Source organism: Myxine glutinosa, chromosome 8, assembly GCF_964187855.1.
Source record: "Myxine glutinosa chromosome 8, kmMyxGlut1.1, whole genome shotgun sequence".
NCBI classification, from domain to species: domain Eukaryota; kingdom Metazoa; phylum Chordata; class Myxini; order Myxiniformes; family Myxinidae; genus Myxine; species Myxine glutinosa.
This window is the reverse complement of record NC_136268.1, coordinates 36,175,468-36,197,167: the sequence shown is the minus strand read 5'-3', so window position 1 is coordinate 36,197,167 and position 21,700 is coordinate 36,175,468. Positions and strand designations below refer to the sequence as shown.

At 40.6% G+C, this 21,700-nt stretch overlaps 1 protein-coding gene across 2 annotated transcripts in view; it reads left to right on the top strand.

Annotated features, from left to right (window-relative positions):
- Window positions 1-21,700, top strand: part of LOC137415684 (uncharacterized) — a 403,425-nt gene that overhangs the window by 230,957 nt on the left and 150,768 nt on the right. For both annotated transcript variants that reach the window (XM_078783187.1, XM_078783188.1), the window contains exon 3: window positions 4,058-4,202. The gene's annotated coding sequence lies outside the window, so the exon portion shown is untranslated. The remainder of the gene's footprint in view (window positions 1-4,057; window positions 4,203-21,700) is intronic.

Below are 21,700 nucleotides of genomic sequence, written 5' to 3'. Positions count from 1 at the left end.
AAATCCCAACCCTAACCCAATCCCATCCCTAACCCAACCCCAACCCTAACCCTCACATTCAAAATCCCAACCCTAACCCAACCCCATCCCTAACCCAACCCCATCCCTAACCCTCACATTCAAAATCCCACCCAAACCCTAACATAATCTTTCTTTTCTTCTTTTTTTAAATACGTATTTCTTTTTTTTCCTCTTCCCTCCAATTCTGTCTTTCAAGGCTTTCAAGTTTGAAGAAGTAGAAATGGGAAGAAAGAATTTTCCAGCATTTTCTTCCTCGAACTTTCTTGATATTGCTTAAATCAAGCGTCATTAAATAATGAACATTGTTCATTGCTTTAGAATCCAAAGAGTCTCCAAGAGGAACCCCACAGGTAGAGTCTCCAAAATAAAACCAACTTTCCAAGTTCCCAAGGTATAACCACATTCCTGTTGAGCCTCCAAGATAGGTATCACATTCCGAGTCATCAAAACAAAACCCCCATTCCGAGTCTCCAAAAATATAACCATCTTTCCAAGTCCCCAAGGTAGAACCACAATTTTCAGAAATATTGGGGGTTTCCGTGATAAGTCTCACATAGTATAACTGCGGACCATCAGGGAAAACCTCCCTTTCCCAATTTTTTAGGGTTTCTATGATGTGTCTCACATAGTATAACTGCGGACCATCAGGGAGAACTCTCCTTGCCCAATTTTTTAGGGTTTCTATGATGTGTCTCACATAGTATAACTGCGGACCATCAGGGAGAACTCTCCTTGCCCAATTTTTTAGGGTTTCTATGATGTGTCTCACATAGTATAACTGCGGACCATCAGGGAGAACTCTCCTTGCCCAATTTTTTAGGGTTTCTATGATGTGTCTCACATAGTATAACTGCGGACCATCAGGGAGAATTCCCATTTCACAATTTTTTAGGGTTTCTATGATGTGTCTCACATAGTATAACTGCGGACCATCAGGGAGAACTCCCCTTTCCCAATTTTCAGAAATTTGTGGGTCTCCAATGTATGACTTGTATTCTGGCTCATCAAGGTAGAACTTGTTCAGTGGGTTTTGTTTTGATAACTCACAACAAGTATCATCATGGTAAAACTCTTTTTCAGGATTTTGTGGATCTCCAAGGTATAACTCTTTGGCTGGGTCATCAAGGTAGAACTCGTTCTGGGGGTCTTGGTTGTTCAAAATGTCTTCAAACAAAAAAATAACTTCATCCCAAGTTGTGTTAAAAGCAGAATTTTCATTTCGTATCTCAGATACAATTTCCTGTGAAAGAAAATAACAATATTAATTTAATACAATATTTTTTATTTGTATAAATCAAGCTCTATGAATATTAAAATAAACTTTGTTAACTCTTACACGAGTCTCATCTAAAAAAAAAAATTAAAATAAATAATTAAATAAATAATTAAATAAATAAATAAATAAATAAATAAACAAACTTACCTCCATTGATAAGAGGTTCGAGTCCAGTTCATCAATCTGAAGGTTGAGTTCTACACAGGTAGTAGGACTCCAAGGAATAGCAAAGTTATCCCATTCCATTTCGGCATAGTAGTCCATTCTCAAGTGAAGCAGAAAGCGTGTTTGAAAAAGCCTGTGTGGTCGGTGCCTTTTATAAGGACTGGGTGTGTCATTTCCTGTGGAAATTCCCTGGGCGTGTCTTAACTGGAAATGATGTGATGGAAATTCCCTGAAAATGATGTAATGTATTACCTGGAAATGATACAATGCTGAAGAGTTTATAAAGTGGGTGGGGTTTAGCAGAAGTAGGCGGAGCTTAACAAAAGTGGACGGGGCTTAGTAAAAAAGTGGGCGGGGCTTAGTAAAAAGGTGGGCGTGGCTTAACAAAAAGTGGGCGTGGCTTACCAAAAAGTGGACGGAGCTTAACAAAAAGTGGGCAGAGCCTACCAAAAAGTGTGTGGCACTGGAGGCGCTCAAACAAGAACATTGAGGGAGGTTTACCATTTTATCTTAGCTCAGTTAAAATATCTTAATAAAGAACCAAACTCAAACATCTTTTTTGTTAATATATTAGATGGTGAAGAGAGTGGCAAGAGAATTAAATTATTTCCCACGCATAAACAAATATTTGTAGGGTCGTTGTTTGAGTGGGCCAAAGATGATTCACCAGATGATATTAAGAGTAAAAGGTTAAAAGGTCCATAAGGTCAGAAGGATCACAGGTTCACACAGAAGGACCATTGTTTAAGTGGTCTAATGAATAAGGATAACATGTCAAAAGGTTAGAAGGTTCGTAAAGAACAGGGTGAGAGAAATAGAGGTGTTTAGGGGCAATGAGGGAGGGGAAAAATTAACATGTAAGTCAATGGGAAAATGAGAGTGTCCCAGAAGCAACATATATACACTACTAGCCTTTTTGCCATATTTTTTGTCATTGGATCCTTTTTGTCATTTGTCATCTTTTTGCCATATTCTTGTCATTAGAGCCTTTTTGCCATATTTTTTGTCATTGGATCCTTTTTGTCATTTGTCATCTTTTTTTGCCATATTTTTTGCCATTTGAGACTTTTTGTCATTTATCTTTTTTGCCACATTTTTGTAATTTGAGCCTTTCTGCCAATTGCCAACTTTTTTTATTGCCATCTTCTTGTCATTAGAGCCTTTTTGTCATCTTTTTTTTTCCACCTTTTGTCATTTGTCTTTTTTTTTTTTGCCTTTTTGATTTGTCATTTGAGCTTTTGTCATCAAATTTTCAACAAACTTTTATAATGAGAATATGGAGAAGACAAATTAATAATTTGGTCAAAAGGTCAAAGGTCAACATCACATAAAATCATGAATTTTCATCCAATTGACCTGAAATTTTAAGAATTTGCAAATTGGTTCACTAACTTGATTCACCAATCAAAAGGCAGAAGCTGATTGTCGTTTTAGATCAAAAGGTCAAAGGTCAAGGTTGCATAAAATCGTCAATTTTAATTCGATTGACTTGAAATTTGAACAAAATTTTCATGTCGTTCATTTATAAAGGGTCACTTAAAAATCATAATTTTTTTGGTATTTTTGAGCAGTTTTTGTCATGTTTAGCATACATAAGAAGAAGTCCGAATACATAGCAGATGCGGATGGGCTTTGCATTTTCAGATGCCTTCTTGTTTTTGGTTTATTTTGGTATATACAGTCAAGGCTCGTGGAAGAGCTGGTACCTGTTGCCTTCTGTCTATTAGCTCCTCCATAAGCCAACTTAGCTCCTCCATTCAGCTCCCCAAGATAGGTCTTGTGGAATTACACTGATGTATCCTAGTGCTGTAAGTCATACAATGTGCTGGCTCTTCAATGAGCTTTAAATCCTGAAATGACTGCATGTCCATGTTAATTGTTTTACAAGACAATTATGTTTGTTTAGTTACATTGACTATAATTTTGATACATTTCGTATTTGAATTGTCTTATAGTGTTTCTTGTGCATGCACAACTGTTTCATTGATGAAGTTCTCAGCTGCACCTTGTGGAAAGCTTTATTATGTATGAAATGTGGCAAGGCCTTGAGCTATACCTGCATGGAAGAGTTATTGCTCTTCAGGGAAATAAAACTCCACAACCCAAATTTATGATGAAATTACTTGTTATAAATAGAACCATGGTGATCATTCAAAACAATTTTGCCCAGGAAAATTAATCACAACTCCAGCACTGAACAGGAAAAATAGAACATTTCATTTGCATTACTGCAGAATTTGTTTTGCAGCATTTCTGTTTGCACATAATTTATAATCATTGCCATAAACATGCTCTTATTTCTGGCCTCCTTATGAGATCAGCAGCCATTTTGTGCACAAGAGATAGTTTGTCAAGATAGCCTTGTGTTGTTGTTTACCTGATGCACGACAAACTACCCGTGGTAAAGCATTGCTCCTGATTAGTGCCTGCTCATACTATGAAGAGGGCTTTCAACTTGTCTTTGCTGTAAGCAATCGCACCTTACTAATTAATTAATTATTAACAATGTTTTTTTGTTTTAATTACTAATCATTTTTTTTCTGACCCTCCTCTAATTTCAAAAATATAATTAATAAACGTTTCTTTACTTCTCAGAGCTCAACCAATTTGCACATTTTGTTGAAAGAGATGATACCAAGTGTTGATGGAGTGGAGCTGGAGTTTTCGCAACCTCCTCTACCGTCCACTTCCATTGCTGCTCAAACTGTGAATCCATATACCGTCTGTTGCAAAGCACCTGGTAGTACCAATAAATTACTTGCTCAACTCCACCTAACTATCCTCTACAAACAAAACACGCACACACACACACACACACACACACACACACACACAAAAGTGATTGCAAAACCCTGTCTCCTGCTGCGCAAGGGATGGGCTAAATATTTCCATCACCTATGAGAAAGTAATATATGGCACATGATTTGTGTTGTTTCATGATGCTATACTATATATTGTCGTTGAAATGCGACTAAAATTTGTTTCACTGTTGACACGTCCAGGAAATATATTATTTGTTTCATCCCAAAATCCACCTCCAAAGGGACAAGAGCTACAAGCAATACATATTGCATCGGTGTTTCAAATCTTCCACCTAATAAGACAAACTTTGCAAACACAATATCGATCAAACTTCAGAGGCAATTCAGCCACCTTCCACAAAATGAAAGTTGAGTCAAACTAACTTCAACCAGCTGTGTAAGTAATTTTAAGCGGTTTGATTTCTTACTAAACGTGCACACGACCAAACTAGAACGGCACTCACTGGAGAGCGTACCCCCGCCAGGCTGAACACTTTACGTTTTGTATCCCACCAACAGTTCGGATCTGGATTCGGACTTGAATCAAAATCTAATCGGCTTGTTCTTGTCACCTGCCCAACTCATCCACCAAGTTTTGTAATAAGTCGTCCACAACTTTTTGAGATATTGTGCTACATATCGTTCTGCCATTATCACTCAATGGTGAAGAATCACTTTAAAGTTTTTATTTAATTATCGTATCCGGATTCTAATCTTCACCAAAACTGAAACAATTCCTCCTTGTCTCAACCCCAATATGTCCACCAAATTTCGTCCGAATCCATCCACAACCTTTTGAGATATCCTGTTCACAGACAAATAGACAAGAAGGTGTAAGGTAGCCTGACAGGTATGATAAAAATCGAGAGAATCAATTTATAATAATTGATTGATCAATTGTGCAATTAAACTAAATAAATAATAATCGTAAAATAATTAATTTCTTAATCAATTGGCTAATAGCATACCTAAACCACCACTATTTCATCCGAATCTGTAATTTTTGAAAATTAAGTAATTAATCGAATAATCAAATAATTAATCGATTAATTGATTAATCAATAAATCAAAAATACCATTTACAGCCAAATCACTTGGTCACTGTCATCTCCAAATATCTCAATTTGCTCATCTTCCGAGCTCAAAAGGTACTTAAGATATTGCCCATACAAAGAAAATAAATAAGTACTTAATAAATAGATAATAATTAAGTGATTAATAAATTAATTGATTAATTAAAAAAATACTGTTTTGGCCAAAGCACTTATTCACTATTGTGCACAAATTTCAGCTTCCTAGCTCAAAGGATGGCGGATATCTTGCCTGGACAAACGAGAGAACCTTTACATTTGACCTTAGACCTATATAGTCAAAAAAACATTGGCAGCCTCACTTTTGTCCTTCCTCTGGTAAAGTTTGATGAAGATAGCTGAAAGCGTTCGTGAGTTATCGTGCTCACAGACAGACAAACAAACAAATGAAAAATCACTCATAGAGCAAGACTTGGCAAAACAGAACAAAGTACAATGGCACTCAGTAGAGCAATAGAGCATCCTTTTAACCTCACAAATAATTGGTGGTTGGATTCAGTTAGCTGATTTAAAAATCCAATTCAAATTTCAAGTCAATCGGATGAAAATTGAGGATTTTAGAAATTAAAAAAAAGTCGTTGACCTTTGGCCTATGTTGACCTTTGATCAACATTTGATGGCCTATGTTGACCTTTGGCCGATGTTGACCTTTGATCAACATTTGATGGCCTATGTTGACCTTTGGCCGATGTTGATCTCAAAAATAGTCCGTGGTTGAATTCAGTTTGCTGATTTGAAAATTCCATTCAAATTCCAAGTCAATCGGATGCAAATTGAGGATTTTAGAAATTCCAAAAAAAGTAATTGACCTTTGGCCTATGTTGACCTTATGATATATGCTGATCTCAAGAAATAGTTGGTGGTTGATTTCAGTTAGCCGATATGTAAATCGTATTCAAATTTCAAGTCAATCGGATTAAAATTGAGGATTTTAGAAATTAGGAGAAAAGTGGTTGACCTTTTTGTTGTTGTTGTTGTTGTTGTTGTTGTATGCAGGATCGAGGCTCGTGAAAGAGCTAACATTTATCACACAAAAAAATCAAACAGACACACAAAACATATAATAAGGGGAGTGGTAGACAAGATGGGGAGAAAAGGGGAAGCACACAAACACAACATTTGAGAGTAGGGACATCGGGAGATCTGTGGGAGGGAGAGGGCTTGGGGGGAGGAAGCGTGGGAAGGGTGGGGGGGAGAAGTATAAAACACAAGGACACTGCAAGGACTTCCAGGAAAGAAGTTGGTATTTCAAAAAAGTGGATCTGGGGTGAAATTAGCGAGGGTAGTTTGACCTTTTGGCCTATGTTGGCCTTTTGGCCAACATTGGCCTATGTTGACCTTTTGACCTCAAAAATATAAAGGATTTTGTCATTCCAAGAACTCTACCATTTGGTGAAGTTTCGTGAAGATCGGTTTCAAATTGTGACCTGTAGACAAGTATAAGTGAGCGGACAGACAAACACACGAACCGGAGTGATCAACATACTTTAAAAAAAAAAAAATTTTTTTGCCAAGTAACAAATGATCGACCGACATATGATGAGAATTTTCAATTCAATTGAAAATTGAAATTTTAAAATTTAACCTCGATCCACCTTCATTGGCAGAGGTAAAAAAACATGTCTGAAAATTTCCCCCAATTAAAATGTCCTTTTTGTAAGATGACCATTTGTTTAATCTACAGAAAAATGATTCAGTCTTACATGTGAGCTTATCACAAAGTCACAGCACGAAGGATCGGTGAACATTTCAAATTACTCAGGTATTAAACGTCTGTGTTCAGGATGGGTGAATTTGAATGCATCACCTAGAACTCCATAGGGAAATCAGTGTTGTCTGTCCATGGCCTTGTTGGTGGAGTGGGTAAGGCCTTTTGTTGCATTGTCCCTTACTATAGCGTGGATTCGATTCCCACGACTGCTCCAGAAGAAATGTTCACACCCTGCAGATGAAGCGCATGAAGTATGGGTTCAGAATCATTCTCAGTGGGTTCAGTTCAGTTCAAAATTCTGTCTATCTGTTTGTTTGTCCACACAGAACATGAGGATGCTTTCCTCCACATCCGTTGGTCTGATTGACACAAAATTTTCACCATAGGCTTGCCACGTCCTGTAGAATTTGAAAAATAATAATTATGACGTCATGGGTCACGTGGTACGGGCGCCATTTTGTTAAAAACCGAAAACTTTTGCACCTCTATATCCGAACCTGCTCCATGAAAAAAATTGCAACATGGCTCATTGTCAAGTACTCCCCCATGTGGAAGGACATAACTTCATACAATGATGTCATCAGTGCCTTCATTATGACATCATAATTAGACAATTAGAATCCTTGATCCGATCAGTTTGTAATTTCTTGAGTGTGATCGACACAAAAATTGTATGGGGGAATGAAATTTGTGACGTCACCGGTCACGTGGTTCGGCAGCCATATAGGATTGAACATAAATCCTACGTCGTCAATAAACCACACAAACCCAGCAGCTAATAAATACCACACAAACACGTCCTGGCAAGGATGTGCAATCTCTGATTACTCTTTCTTGTTCATGTTATTGCATATCTTAGCACAGTGCATTTTGGCTCCATTGCTGCAGGAACACTCAGGAAATAGTTAAGTAATGAACCCAAGGGTGTTTAAATTCGATTGGAAAGAAATAAAACAGGAGATCAATTTGCTGTCAGGTGAATTAAAATTGTGGAATTATTTTTCATGCCATGAATTTTTCAGGCTTAGCCATGATGTCTTTTGCATGGTAGTCGATATGGAGCAAAGTGGAATTTTTTGCCAGCCATTCATTTAAAAGCATTGCTCTAGGGTTATTCAAGGGTTTTCATCGATCTGTTTGATTGATAGCATGATTTACCCTGGTGTTGGGCTTGCGGCTGGGGTGCCGGCTTAGGATACCTAGGATCCTGGGTTCGAATCCCGGTCGATCGCTGAATTTTCCGAGGTCGGCTAATTGAGTACCAGTTCACTGGTAATTCCCTGTTTGTCGTTAAAGGTGGCAAAAAGGGTTGGCGTCAGGAAGGGCATCCGGCCGTAAAACATTGCTTCAAAAAGGGGACCAAAAAACAACAACAACCACGGTCACCGAAAAAGGCCAACCCCCGCTTTGTGGGGAAAAAATGGCCTCTAAAGGTGTTTTTTTTTTTGTTGTTGTTTGATTGATAGCGTTGCTTTAAAAATGACTCGCAATGCTTTTCAATTTTACTGCAAGCAGCAATTTATATTAAGGCATATATAATAATCTGTATTGTGCTCCTCGGGTTAAACTCGTTAGAACGTTTAGGAGTGTAATTAGGATAAATGCATTTTCAATCAGACTAGATGGTATTCATAGAAAACTTACCCTGCGCAGTCGACTTGTTGTGAGCCAACTCTTCTGTTTTTCAACATTTTTTTCTTTGATCCAATATGGCTGCCACACCACGTGAGCGATGACATCATAAATTTATATTCAATTATATTCTCTAATATAATTATATTCTCTAATATAATTGTTGCATAGATCACGCTCAATACATTTCAAACTGATCAGACGAAGCGTTGTCCCTGTCGAATTATGACGTCATAATTATGGCACCAATGACGTCATAGGTAACGCCTATTCCCCATATGGAGTTCTTCACAATGAGCCAAGTTTCAAATTTTTCCATGCAGCGGTTTTGGAGATATAGAGGTGCAACATTTTTCGGTTTTTTCAAGATGGCGCCTGTATCACATGACCTATGACATCATGATTATCATTAAAATATTCTAACGGAGGAGGTGCTCCTATGGTGAAAACTTCGTGTCCATCAGACCAACAGTTGCTGAATTTTTTTAAATAATGATCGGATAAGTGTTGTACTTGTCGAATTATGACGTCATAACGAAGGCACCGATGACATCGTCATTAACATATCTTATTCCCCATGAGAGTAGTTGACAATGAGCCAGGTCTCAATTTTTTTCCATGGAGTGGTTTCAGAGATACAGAGGTGCGAAGTTTTTTCCAAGATGGCGCCTGTACCATGTGACCTATGACGTCATAATAATCATTAAAATATTCTACAGGAGGAGGCGCTTCTATGGTGAAAATTTCATGTCAATCGGACCAACGGTTGCCGAGAAAATGAATTTTTTAAATGCAGACACACGGCACACGTACGTACGTACGCAACTGAATGCTTAACCCCACATTTCGCTTCGCGAGCGCAGGGTAATAAAGCAGTTCAGACATTCACCTTCCAGAAACACCTCCATGCCCTGTCAATAATAATTTCCAAAGTAATTTCCTTGGAATAAAGAAGTTTTCTTGAAATAAGAAAAGCATGAAAAAGCTTTTCTTGTGGCTTGAAAAACTTTTCTCATGCTTTTCTTGTTGTATGAAAACGTTTCTTATTGTGGTACTCATGGTAGACTAGGCTAAATTTCTGATTTTTTTTTGGCAGAGGCATTTCTGAGTAAAAGTTGGTATCCAGGCGTTTTAGGTGGATATGAGGGTGCTGATCACGAAAAAAACGGATACCAAGCTGAAATGTGCATATTTAGGGCCTAAATCAGCAAAAAACAAAATGGCCGCCAAAAAAGTTTATGCGATATTTGTTTTTTTTCTTCAGAAAAGTGGAATGTCGTAGTAATACTTGGTATCCATGCTTATTAGCTGTATATGAGGGTGCTGATCACGATAAAAAATAATACCAAGCTGAATATTACATATTTAGGGCTTAAATCAGCCAAAAAACAAAATGGCCGTCAAAAAAAGTATACGCGATATTGACATTTCTAATTTTCTTTTAAAAATAGGAATGTCATAGTAGCACTTGGTATCTATGCTTATTAGCTGTATGTGAGCGTGCTGACCACGAAAAGATAGGATACCAAGCTGAATTGCAGGCTTTCAATGGAAGATGTTTCATACACCATATTGGCTTTTATTGCCGTTTTACCTTGATTGGCATTACATTGCTTTCAGATCACTGTCAACTGTATTTTCTAGTTAAGGTTGTTATCATGTCTAGTTAAGGACGGTTTATTTACCGGGACGGTGACATGCAACCTCTCTTTCTTTTGCTAAGGATAGACTTAGGATAGGCTAAGACAGCTAAGGACTGAATTTGTGGAGGATAGACTTGTTGGAGACGCAGAAACCTCAGTGCCTCAGCACTCATTGTATGACACCATCAAGAAGAACAATGCTCCAACATTCGACGATCTTTATAAGGTAGTACAACACAGTGCCGAAAAGAACAAACGCACTGTTCTGAAAGCTGATCAAAACTTCCTCCAACGTTTGGTAACGGCATATGCATCTGGCCGCACGATCAACTTGGACAACGTGTTGAACCACGAACTTCTTCGAGTACCAGTCTCGCTGGCAGAGCTCAATGGCAATTTAAGGACAGGAAACAAATCGTTGCTGGCTGATATGTTGACAGCAGATGTTCCATGTCCTGCTACGCTCGATCTGCACGGGAAATCAGCTTGTCTTGTTATAGATGGACAGGCTCGAGTCGTGGCCATTGGGAAACCGGTTGCTGCCAAGACATTTGGAGACTTGGCAGACGTTTTCACAAGATCAATCTTCCAGTCAGGAATGCAATATCTTCGCATAGACGTTGTATTTGACAGATACCGAGATGAGTCGATCAAAGCAGGAACAAGAACCAAACGAACAAAGACAAGTCGTCCAATACGTCGTATTGTAGAAGGACGGGAGGTGCCACTGCCTAACTCCTGGATAAACTTCATTGCCCTTCCAGAAAACAAGGCAGCCCTTGCTCGCTTCCTCTCGGAAGAACTTCTGGCACATGCTCCTGGTGATACAGAGATTGTGGTTGCAGGGGGGTTTGACGATGAGCGTGAAATCAGGTCATCACGTGGCAATACTGACCTCACTCCACTAAAAGCAACACACGAAGAAGCGGACACACGCATAATTCTACATGTCATAGATAGTCGGCTGGACACTGTAGTTGTATGTGCGAGAGACACTGATGTCATGCTGTTGTTGGTGGCACATTTTCCGCGTGTCAGTTGCAGAAATCTATGGATGATGGCTGGTACTGCCCAGAAGAGAAAGTACATACCCATAGGTCCATTATATCACAACTTGCCATCAAATTCAGTCCAATCACTTCTGCCATTTCACGCTCTTACGGGATCGGACACGACATCGCACATCTGTGGACACACGAAACGTTCAGCATGGAAAGTCTTCCTTGAGTATCACCACCTTCTTGTGGGTTTGGGAGTAGGGAATTTGACCCCTGAAGTGTCAAAATCGACAGAAATATTTGTCTGCAAAATCTACGGGATGAACAATCTGGAGACAACAGATAGCGTTCGTCGGGTCATGTTTGAGAAGGCCTGCAAACCAGAAGCGATGCCACCCACGAGCGATGCTCTCAAATTCCACATCCAGCGTGTGCATTACCAATCTCTGATATGGAAGGAGGCACACTGCCCACTTCCGAACCTGCCGAATGTCACGGAGTTGGGATGGAAAAGGGTCGCTACCAATTTGCAACCAGTGCTGATGACACTCCATCCAATTCCTGAGTCGTGTCTTGAACTTGTTTCTTGCAGTTGCAGGTCACGGTGTCGTACCATGCGCTGTAGCTGCCGTAAAGCAAAACTTGGCTGCACAGCTGCATGTGTATGTCGGCAAGAAACTGACCAGGACGGTTGCTTTAATGACAATGTGTAATGTGTTAACGACATTATTCAACTTACCGTCGAGCCTGCATATCGTAAAAGACGTCATGACTGTGCTACCTGTATATAGTTAAACGTTCATATGTGATTGTTCACTGCATGTAATCGTATTAATCAATGAAGATCAAAAGTAAAGTTGTATTGCCTTGTAATCGTGTTGTTTATTATACTAGGGCATGCCCGTACTATATATATATCTAAAAGTATATCCCCCCCCCCCCCCCCTCTATTTACATGCAATGGTTTGGTCCAAAGCTAACGGCTTGCGAGTACGGTGACAATCCCCCCCCTCTATTTACATGAAATGGTTTGGTCCAAAGCTAACGGCTAGCGGAGTTTGGTAAAGAAATCGCCATAGCGTGCACAAATGCGCAGGAAAGCGAAAGAATCGCAAATTAGTTTTAATTAGTTTTAAAACATAGTTTAACGCCAACATAGCGGCAACATAGTTTGCCAACGTGAAATAAATGAATACGCTCTCAAATGTGCCAAAAAAAAAAAAAAAAACGCTACCCGTACGCTCTACCCCGCCTGTACGCCCGTAAACAAAAAAAACAACGCTCTTCGCTTCCGCCCTTCGCTCTGACTGAATTGGGAGAAATAATGCGCATAAGAAATCGAGAAATTATTATTTTCTCCGGAAGAAATCGAATTACGTACCGTAATGGCGCACGCGCTGGGCTCAGCATCAGCTCGCTCTCACATCGGCCACGCCTACGCAATAACGCGTTCTGTGATTGGATGCCGGAAGTGCAGTCCTCACTGTCCGGAAGGTCGTATATCGCAGTTACGATGAATCGCAAATTAGTTTTTATTAGTTTTAAAACATAGTTTAACGGCAACATAGTTTGCAAACGTGAAATAAATGAATACGCTCTCAAATGTGCCATCCGAGGCAGAGTGTGTCCGCCACGTTCGGCACACGCGATAGCTCGCTGCTCTCTGATTGGTTGAATCGTTTTTTGGACATAGCTCGGTAAGTAATTGTCCGATTAATATGAAACCTTGAAAAGGCACATCCTCGGGTCCCCAGCAATATACCTGGCAAGTTTCAAGTATATCGGACCGGTAGTTGTCGAGAAACAGCGGTCACAGACATACAAACAAACAAACAAACGTACAAACAAACATACACACAGAGATTAGTGGAATTATAGATAGATGAGCTGTGTGGCACAAGGGTCCATGTGTAAGTGTCTGTAGATATCATTTTAGCTGCAGTTAGCCGATATTTAGAGCTATTTTGTGAGCAACCACCTTGAATGTGTCCTGTTTCAGTATATAGCTTTGGTCCAACACTAATAATAGTGCGCTCATATGCTTCCTTGACCTCGATAACCTGGGGCTAGACATCAAAATAATGATTCTATGTTCACTAGAACTGGAGATATCGTCAATATAAGATTTGATGGCGGCCATCTTGGAAAATGGCCGAAACATCGATTTCTGCTAAAATAGTATATACAAATTTGATTGCCCGGAAATATTCATCTTGTTTCACGTAAAGTGTACTTGTTGAAATGTCTTCCTGTGTGATTCTGAGTTCAGCGGCTAAAAGTTAAATATTTTGGCGGCCATTTAGTTTTTTCCAGATTTGAGCATCAAATACCAAAAATTCAGCTTGGTATCCTATTTTTTCATGATCAGCACCCCCAAAATAGGTTAAAAACACTTGTTACCAACTTTTACTCAGAAATGCCCCTATAACTTGTACAGTGGAACCTTGACTTACGAGTTTAATTCGTTCCGTGACCGAGCTCGTAACTCAAATTGCTCGTATCTCAAATCAAATTTCCCCATTGAAATGCATTGAAATGCTATTAATCCGTTCCAGCCCGCCAAAAACCACACCAATTTTTTTTTAAATATACAGTATATATAAAAATATCTCGCGCTTTATATTTCACCTGTATGCAGCATACAAGCTGGCAGGATGGCCTGGACTGGAGGTACGCACACTTGACTCTAAAGTCTAAACTGTCCAGCCTGGGTTTGAATCCCGACCCAGCTATAACCTGTCATGGGTGAATCACAGGCAGGGTGATTCATCAATGTGTGTACCGCTAAACTGGGCGCCCCGTTTGCGTCCCATTAGTTGTTGGATGTTAAGGATCTCACCGTGTTTTCCACAAAGAGAAGGCGAGCTATCGCCGGCACTCTGAACAAGTTGTGGCCTGGCATGGCATGAACATGAAAACATGAACATGAACATGAAATGTTCGACATGAACATGAAATTTTCCGAAATAACCAAAATGCGAAAACTAAAATGCATCGCTATACGACAGAGATACGTACTGTACTTGAACGGCAAGATAACCACGTGACCAGAACCTACCTGGCGGCGTGAACTCGAAATAACCAAAATGCGAAAACTAAAACGCATCGCTATACGACAGAGATACGTACTGTACTTGAACGGCAAGATAACCACGTGACCAGAACCTACCTGGCGGCGTAAACTCGAAATAACCAAAATGCGAAAAAAAAAATGCAGCGCTATACGACAGAGATACGTACTTGAACGGCAAGATAACCACGTGACCGGGTGGCGAAAGCTCGTAACTCGGATCTCGGCTCGCATCTCAAAGCAATAAACTGCCGGAGCGACGGCTCGTATCTCGAAAAACTCGTAAGTTGGGGCACTCGTAAGTCAAGGTTCCACTGTATTAGATGCATTTCTGGAAATTTAGCCTACTCTATGGTACTCGTGGAACTGTGCAATCGATCGGCAGTGTTTAAGATCCAATCCCAAGCTATACTGATGTAATCAACCACAATTGTGCACTGGCACAATAATGAGGCAATGTCATCAAATGCAAGCAGATTACCCCATCCCTGAAAGGACATTCCAATAACAACATGGTAATTCTTCATGGACTTTATATCTTTCCAAAAGCTTAGAATACAACTCCTTAAAGTGGAAATTACATGGAAAAATGACCAAATTTAATCTACTTTAGCTTTTTTAATCCAAGAAAGAGAAATGTAATCAACTTGAAATTTCCAAAAATCACAAATTGGAGTTCAAACACATCATGAAATGTGCTTCAGGATTCAAGACCACACCTAACGATTTTCTCTGAAACACCCATCCAGCGATACTGATGTACATTGGTGAATCACACTCTTTTACACCCTTTCGCAAACTCGACACTTTACTGGAGAGGTAATAGTTTTACTTTGAGATAGCAAGTTCGAATATCAAACAATTTAAGGTTAGTTTTTGTGGAACCTCTGGTCCATGGGACTTCAGGGTTGATAGTGAGGCCTAGAAGTCCAAGAGACTGAACGTCTTCCAGTGGCTTGCCAAAGAAATAGATAAGTGGGATTTGTTTGATGATCTTTCTGGAGTGACAGGTTGAAACTGTGAGATTTTATTTTCATTTGCCTCGTCAGATTTGCCAGGATTGAAAGACACATTCCATTTGTCAGACCAGGACCTAAGCAATTCCGGATCAGTAGAGAGTGACGCAGCTATTGTCTTCTTGTGTCTTTATATTCCTTGCCTGACATGAAATTTTCCTGAAAGATAAATATTCAAAATGTGAGTGAGTGAACTCTGACCAACATGAGCTTGGTCGGAGAGCCACTTTAACCTGTTTTAATGAAAGCTCATTATATACACAAATTATGCTCACCCACATCAAAACCTTCATTACTTTACATTTGGCACTACTAATACACCCAGTCTGTACAGGAGCGACAGGAATTGTCATCATGTTTTTATCCTCTCTGGGATATATAGATTACAGTAGATCTAGGCTCGTGCACCAATAACGTCGGGGGTGTGTTCAGTTACCAAGTTTATTGTAGAGAGCTCACCAAGTGGCTTAAGCATTTGAGCAAGCACTCCATTTGAAACCGTTGATAAGGAACGGCTGGCTGGCTTGGCAAGCGCTAGCTAACTGCTTGGTAACTGAACACATCCCGGTTTCTTCCCTTTCAGTTTAGTGTTAAACAGTCGGAGCAACTGTTTGAAAAGGTAATCAAACTTGTTTGTGGTTTTATAATATTTTTATGCCTCCGTCTCCGAAGGTGGCTGGAGGCATTATGTTTTCGGGTTGTCCGTCCGTCCGTCCATACGGGCTAAACCTTGTTTTTCTCAGCAACCACATGTCCGATTGAGACGAAACTTTCAGGGAAGGAACGACACCCATGCAGAATGCTTTTATGATAATTGGGATGTCATAGGTCACGTGGTATGGCAGCCATCTTGGATTAAACGCAAATAATAATAAAAATTATTTCTTGGAGAGGGGATATTATTAGTATTAATATTGTTTTGTAATAACATTATTATTATGCTATTATCATTAATGGTGCTATTACTTTTGTTATTAGAATCAGCCTTGGAAAATGCCATTATTAGCTATTTTGACACATATATACACCTTAACACGAATTTCACCCAAGACAGACAGATTTCATCCTCCCTGTGGGAAGGGGGCAAATAAAGTCGCTACAACCTCCATCACGTGACCCCCAGTCTTCCTGTCAAGTTTGGTTGAGATAAATAAGTAACGACAAAATGTATCAGGGTCAGACAGACAGACAGACACCAAATTACCCATTTTAGTATGATACGAGTTATTTTAATTGCAGAAAAGGAATGTATTGTCACACGGACCCTTTCGGTTAATACCAGGGACCGCGGAAGACCGGAACGGCTTTAATGGAGGTGACGACCAAACACGGATTTGACTATGAAACGCGGGGAGGAAGAAGGGAAATGGAAGCTGCGGTAAAAGCACTTACCTGGAGCGCGAACGAACTCAAACGGCAGCTTCGATCCTGCAGGAAAATTAATGAACTCACGAACGACAATATTTTGAATGGAAAGGGAAAATAATGCAAGGGTTTATTACAATAAAAGGCAGGGACAGGAAAAGCACGCGCCGGGAATAAATATCCGAATTGGGACGTCCCCACAACTCACTTCAGATACAGACGAGGGAATGCAAATTAAGGAAAAGAAAAACGTTCGTTATGATGTGTAAGTGGTGTGCGGTCTTATCTGTCTTGTCGTCTTTCAGTGTATCGTCCACCACGCGGCTCCAAGCTCCTCTTGTGCTCACGCGCCCCCAGGCCATGTTCCTAACTCCAAAGCACCCACAAGGTCCCAAAGCACCAAAAGCACCACGCGTCCAACGCAGGCCAGCAGCTCCACACGAGGTCGATCTCCAACACGAGGCACAAAGAGACAGGAACGGAGAGAACGCAGGTGCGATGCATGCTACCAGCCAAGCAAAAGGACATCCAAGTGAGACAAAGGAACGTGCCAGAAGCAAGCGAACTCCACTCGGGCTTTTTTGAGGCCAGTCCGTGGCCTGCCTTTTTAATAATCCACTCGGGCTAGGACTCAATTCGGGTCAGGACCGGGACTGCGCATGGAGTTCGGCGCGCTCTTTTTATAACCTTGTGGCGGTGACATCAGCCTCAGCGCGCCACCCAATCAGTGCCCTCCACAGGCCTGGAGCGTGGTCATAGCGTGTGCTACCCGAGGCCTCGCGGAGGTGCAGCTGGCTGCGGTCCATGCGGCGGCGTCCTGGCCTGGTTTCCTTTTGCCTGTTCTCTTCCAAAGTCTTGTCAGGGAAGGGAATTTAATTAATGCATGCACTAAAGGGCCTAACTAAGTGTCTACAGGTGTGCATTGCCATAAGGGACAACGGTTTGATGACCAGGTTGGACACACAGGGGCGTTATTCTTAATCCCTATACTATCTAACACTCGAACATCCTGGTATGTTCACAAGCAGACATCTTAACCCGACAAATCGCCTAAACACACAGAACTTATTACAAGTAGATTCCCTATCACGACAGTCGGATACCTACCTACACAGATCTATCTGGCTCTAGATATTGTTTTACCCCCAGACATAACAGTATTATATGTGGGGCAGTGGTCATGCTTTTGACTTGGTGCTGTTTTAAATGACCGTTGTTTTCTTCAATAAATCCTTCCTTCGATAAACCCCAAAGAAAAATTGCACATCCTCCTGCTGCTGTTTATAGTTATTTTCTTACTTTTGTTTCCCCAAAACGGTACTACATGGTTCCGGGGATTCATTTTTCATCTTCCTTTTTCATTTCTGCCAATGTTATTCAGAGCAGCATATTAGCACCTTTATTACTCTGCATGAATATTTAATAAAGTGTTGGCAACTATTCAACTGTTATGGAAATTGCTACGTTTCCAGCAATTTACCAATATTGCACTGCAGACCCAATTTGGGGGTTGTTACTTGTGCATACTAAAATATGCAATTGGATGTACAACATGATATGGTACAATACACATACGTAAGATATTCGCGGTCCGCTGATACTCCTGGTGTTCTCCATGCCATTGAACAACATGGGCAAGCGCATGACACGTGTATCATGAAACAGCAACACATGCTTCAAAACAACAACAACCCTGACGACGCCATGTCACAATTTGATTCATTGGTTCTCGACTCGTTAAATACACCTGGTCAACGTAACTAAGCTCACGTCACACTTCATCTTGGTCTACACAACAGGCCGGGCGTTCATTATTTTAACCTGAAGGTGGACACCGGTGCCCAAGGAAACATTCTACCCTACTTTTTGACACATACTTTCCAAAATGTTGGATTCAAACGATGAACCTTGCACTGGCTCCCTTCAGGCAACATGGAGGTCCTATCTGCATATAACGGAACCCACATCAAGTGTTTTGGTACTATAGACATTGCTTGTACCTACAAAGGATCACTGTGGATCAGCACACGTTTTTTTGTTGTGGATATCCATAGTCCTGCAGTTCTCGGTCTTCCCTAATGTGGGAATCTACACATTGTTATGCTGCATTGTTTAGTGAGCAGTAACCAACCATTGGTCTAAATTTTACAACAATGTAAAAGACTTCATGGATGCATATCCACAACAACTTGACCGTATCAGCAAATTCCGTACAACGCACAGTCCTGTCATGGACCTGCATGTTATCCCACCACAAAGAACCCCTATTGCTCTCAAGGACAAAATTTAGTCAGAACCTGACGACACTGTTTGACAGGGAGTCATACGGCATATCCAAGAACCGACTGAATGGGTCAGCTCTCTCATGTACGTAACTAAAGAAGACGGCAAGATCCGTATTTGTTTGGACCCAAAGCATCTTCATCGTGCCGTGATTCGTCCGTACCACAAAATACCTGCAACGGAAGAGCTCAATCACAAATTTGCAGGGATGAAGTACCTCTTCAAACTTGATGCCAAGTTAAGTTATTGGTATATAAAACTTGATAGTGCTAGCCAACAACTTCTTACTTTTCAACCCGAACCCTAACCCGAACCCTAACCCTAACAACTTCCTTCAGGCAACATGAAGCGTCCTATAGTTATTTTTCAATGATTTACTGCCAATGAGTATTGTTTCCAATGATTTCCATGTGAACGGTATGTAAGACAGGAAATTTTCAGGATGGAAATGGACCGTATTCTCCAGAATTGCAGTGGTGCAGATGACATCGCCATCTACGGTGCCACTGAGGAGGAGCATGATCAGAGTCTCAATGCGCCTGATGAAAACAGCATGGCCTGGTTTTCAATGCAAACAAATGCTACATATAGAAGACTGACATCACCTTTTCTGGTAATGGTTAAGGTCTGAATATGAATAAAAGGAATACGGCCTGACCCACAGAAAGTTCAAGATCTGAGAGCTATTCCAAAACCTGAGAATAAGGAAGGATACAACATTTCATCGGCTTTGTGACATATATGACATATCAAGAGTATCAGTGTGAATTTGCTACTCTCAGATACCTCAAAAAGGATTCTAAATTTCTATGGGAGCCGTATCATCAAATTGTATTTCATCATCTGAAGCAGGAAGTGTTGGAAACATACGTTCTTCACTAGTATCAACCAGAGGAGCCTGTCTACCTCCAATGTGATGCCAGTCTTCGGGACCTCGGGGCAGCATTGCTCCAGCTACATGAAAATCAGTTATGGCCAGTGGCATGTGCTAGGAAAACCCTTACAGATACTGAACAACGCTATGCTTGCATTGAACGTCAGCTAATGGCTATCATGTTTGGCATCAAACGTTTCCATACCTACCTGTAGGCTGTACGATCACAGTTTTATTGTGCTCACCAATCATAAACCATTGTTGATGATTATTGATAAGCCATTGATCGCTGCCCCAATGATATTGCAACGAATGCTCACCAGACTTCAAGGGTATAACTTTACAATGGAGTACCACCCCGGGGTAGACAATGAGCTTGCCTATGGCCTATCCCACCTTGCTACTGCACTCGATGCGACTACAATGAATTTGTACTTACCTGTTTATTTCGTGCACTTCTCATCTGATAAGTTTTCTCAGCTACACAAATAAACTCTTCATGATTCCGACCTGAGTCAACTTTGAGACCTTATCATCAGTGGATGGCCAGACCGTGTGAAGGGCATCCCAGAGGCTCTTCGGACATATTGGAGTTTTTGGGATGAGTTGTCAATTGAAAATGGTGTAATTCTTAAAGGTCCTTCGGAGTTTTTTGGATGAGTTGTCAATTGAAAATGGTGTAATTCTTAAAGGTGCTTATACCTAGGAGTATGGGACATGACATTCTGCAGCAACTCCACTTGGGCCATTTTTGGCATGAGAAAACCAAACTGCTGGCTAAGGACACTGTATACTGGTACAACATTAACAAGAACATTGATCGGCTTGTGGACTGCTGTCCTACCTGCCAGCGACACCGGAAATCTCAGATGCCTGAACCACTACTGCAACATGACATTCCACTTAGACCATGGAGCAAAGTCGGATGTGACCTGTTCTATTTTGATGCTGCTCAGTGACTTGTCATCCCAGATTATTATTCAAAATTTCTCATTGTTCACAAACTGCCCGTCTTCCCCCAGCAGCAGGATTATTGTGACGCTTGGACAGATGTTCTCTGAGTTTGGAATTCCTGATACATTGAAACGTGATAACGGTCTTCATTTTATCCAGTGCAGAATTTCGTTCTATAAACTGGGAAATGGAATTTTGACTGAACAGGAATGGCGAACAGGAATTCTGAACCCACCGTGAACAGGAATGTCAAACCATCTGCAGGGTCCAGTGTGAACCATGACTGTGATGTCACTCACATTACCAGAACAGATGTAGTTCGTCAACCTACCCAGCAGTCTGTCAGTTGTAGTCACATGTTGCTTTCTTCACAAAGCCTGACAACGGTCCATACCAGGTCTGCCCAAACTGTGAAGATGCCATGTTGTCTTGATCTATAAACATTTTGGTATAAACAATTTGGTGCTGTAATTATATTGCTGTTTTTACTTTATGTTCATTGGACCTGAAGCAAATGCATGTGGTTGGGTAAAGACGGAGAGTATCGGAGAAGTGGACAATTTGAGAAGTGTGAAGACAAGCCGTTGAATGCAGTGCGCAATGTTGACATGGGACCCTTTCCACCTTGCAGGAAATGCTTTGAATAACACCCCAGAAGGGTAAATTATCAAGTTTCAGTCAGGAAGAACCCCCATATTGTAATGTCGTGGATTCCCTAACCCCTCTAGTTCTGGAATAAGCACCTCAACTCGGACACTGTACAAGGGATTTATTGAGGGATAAGGATAACATGCATGGTA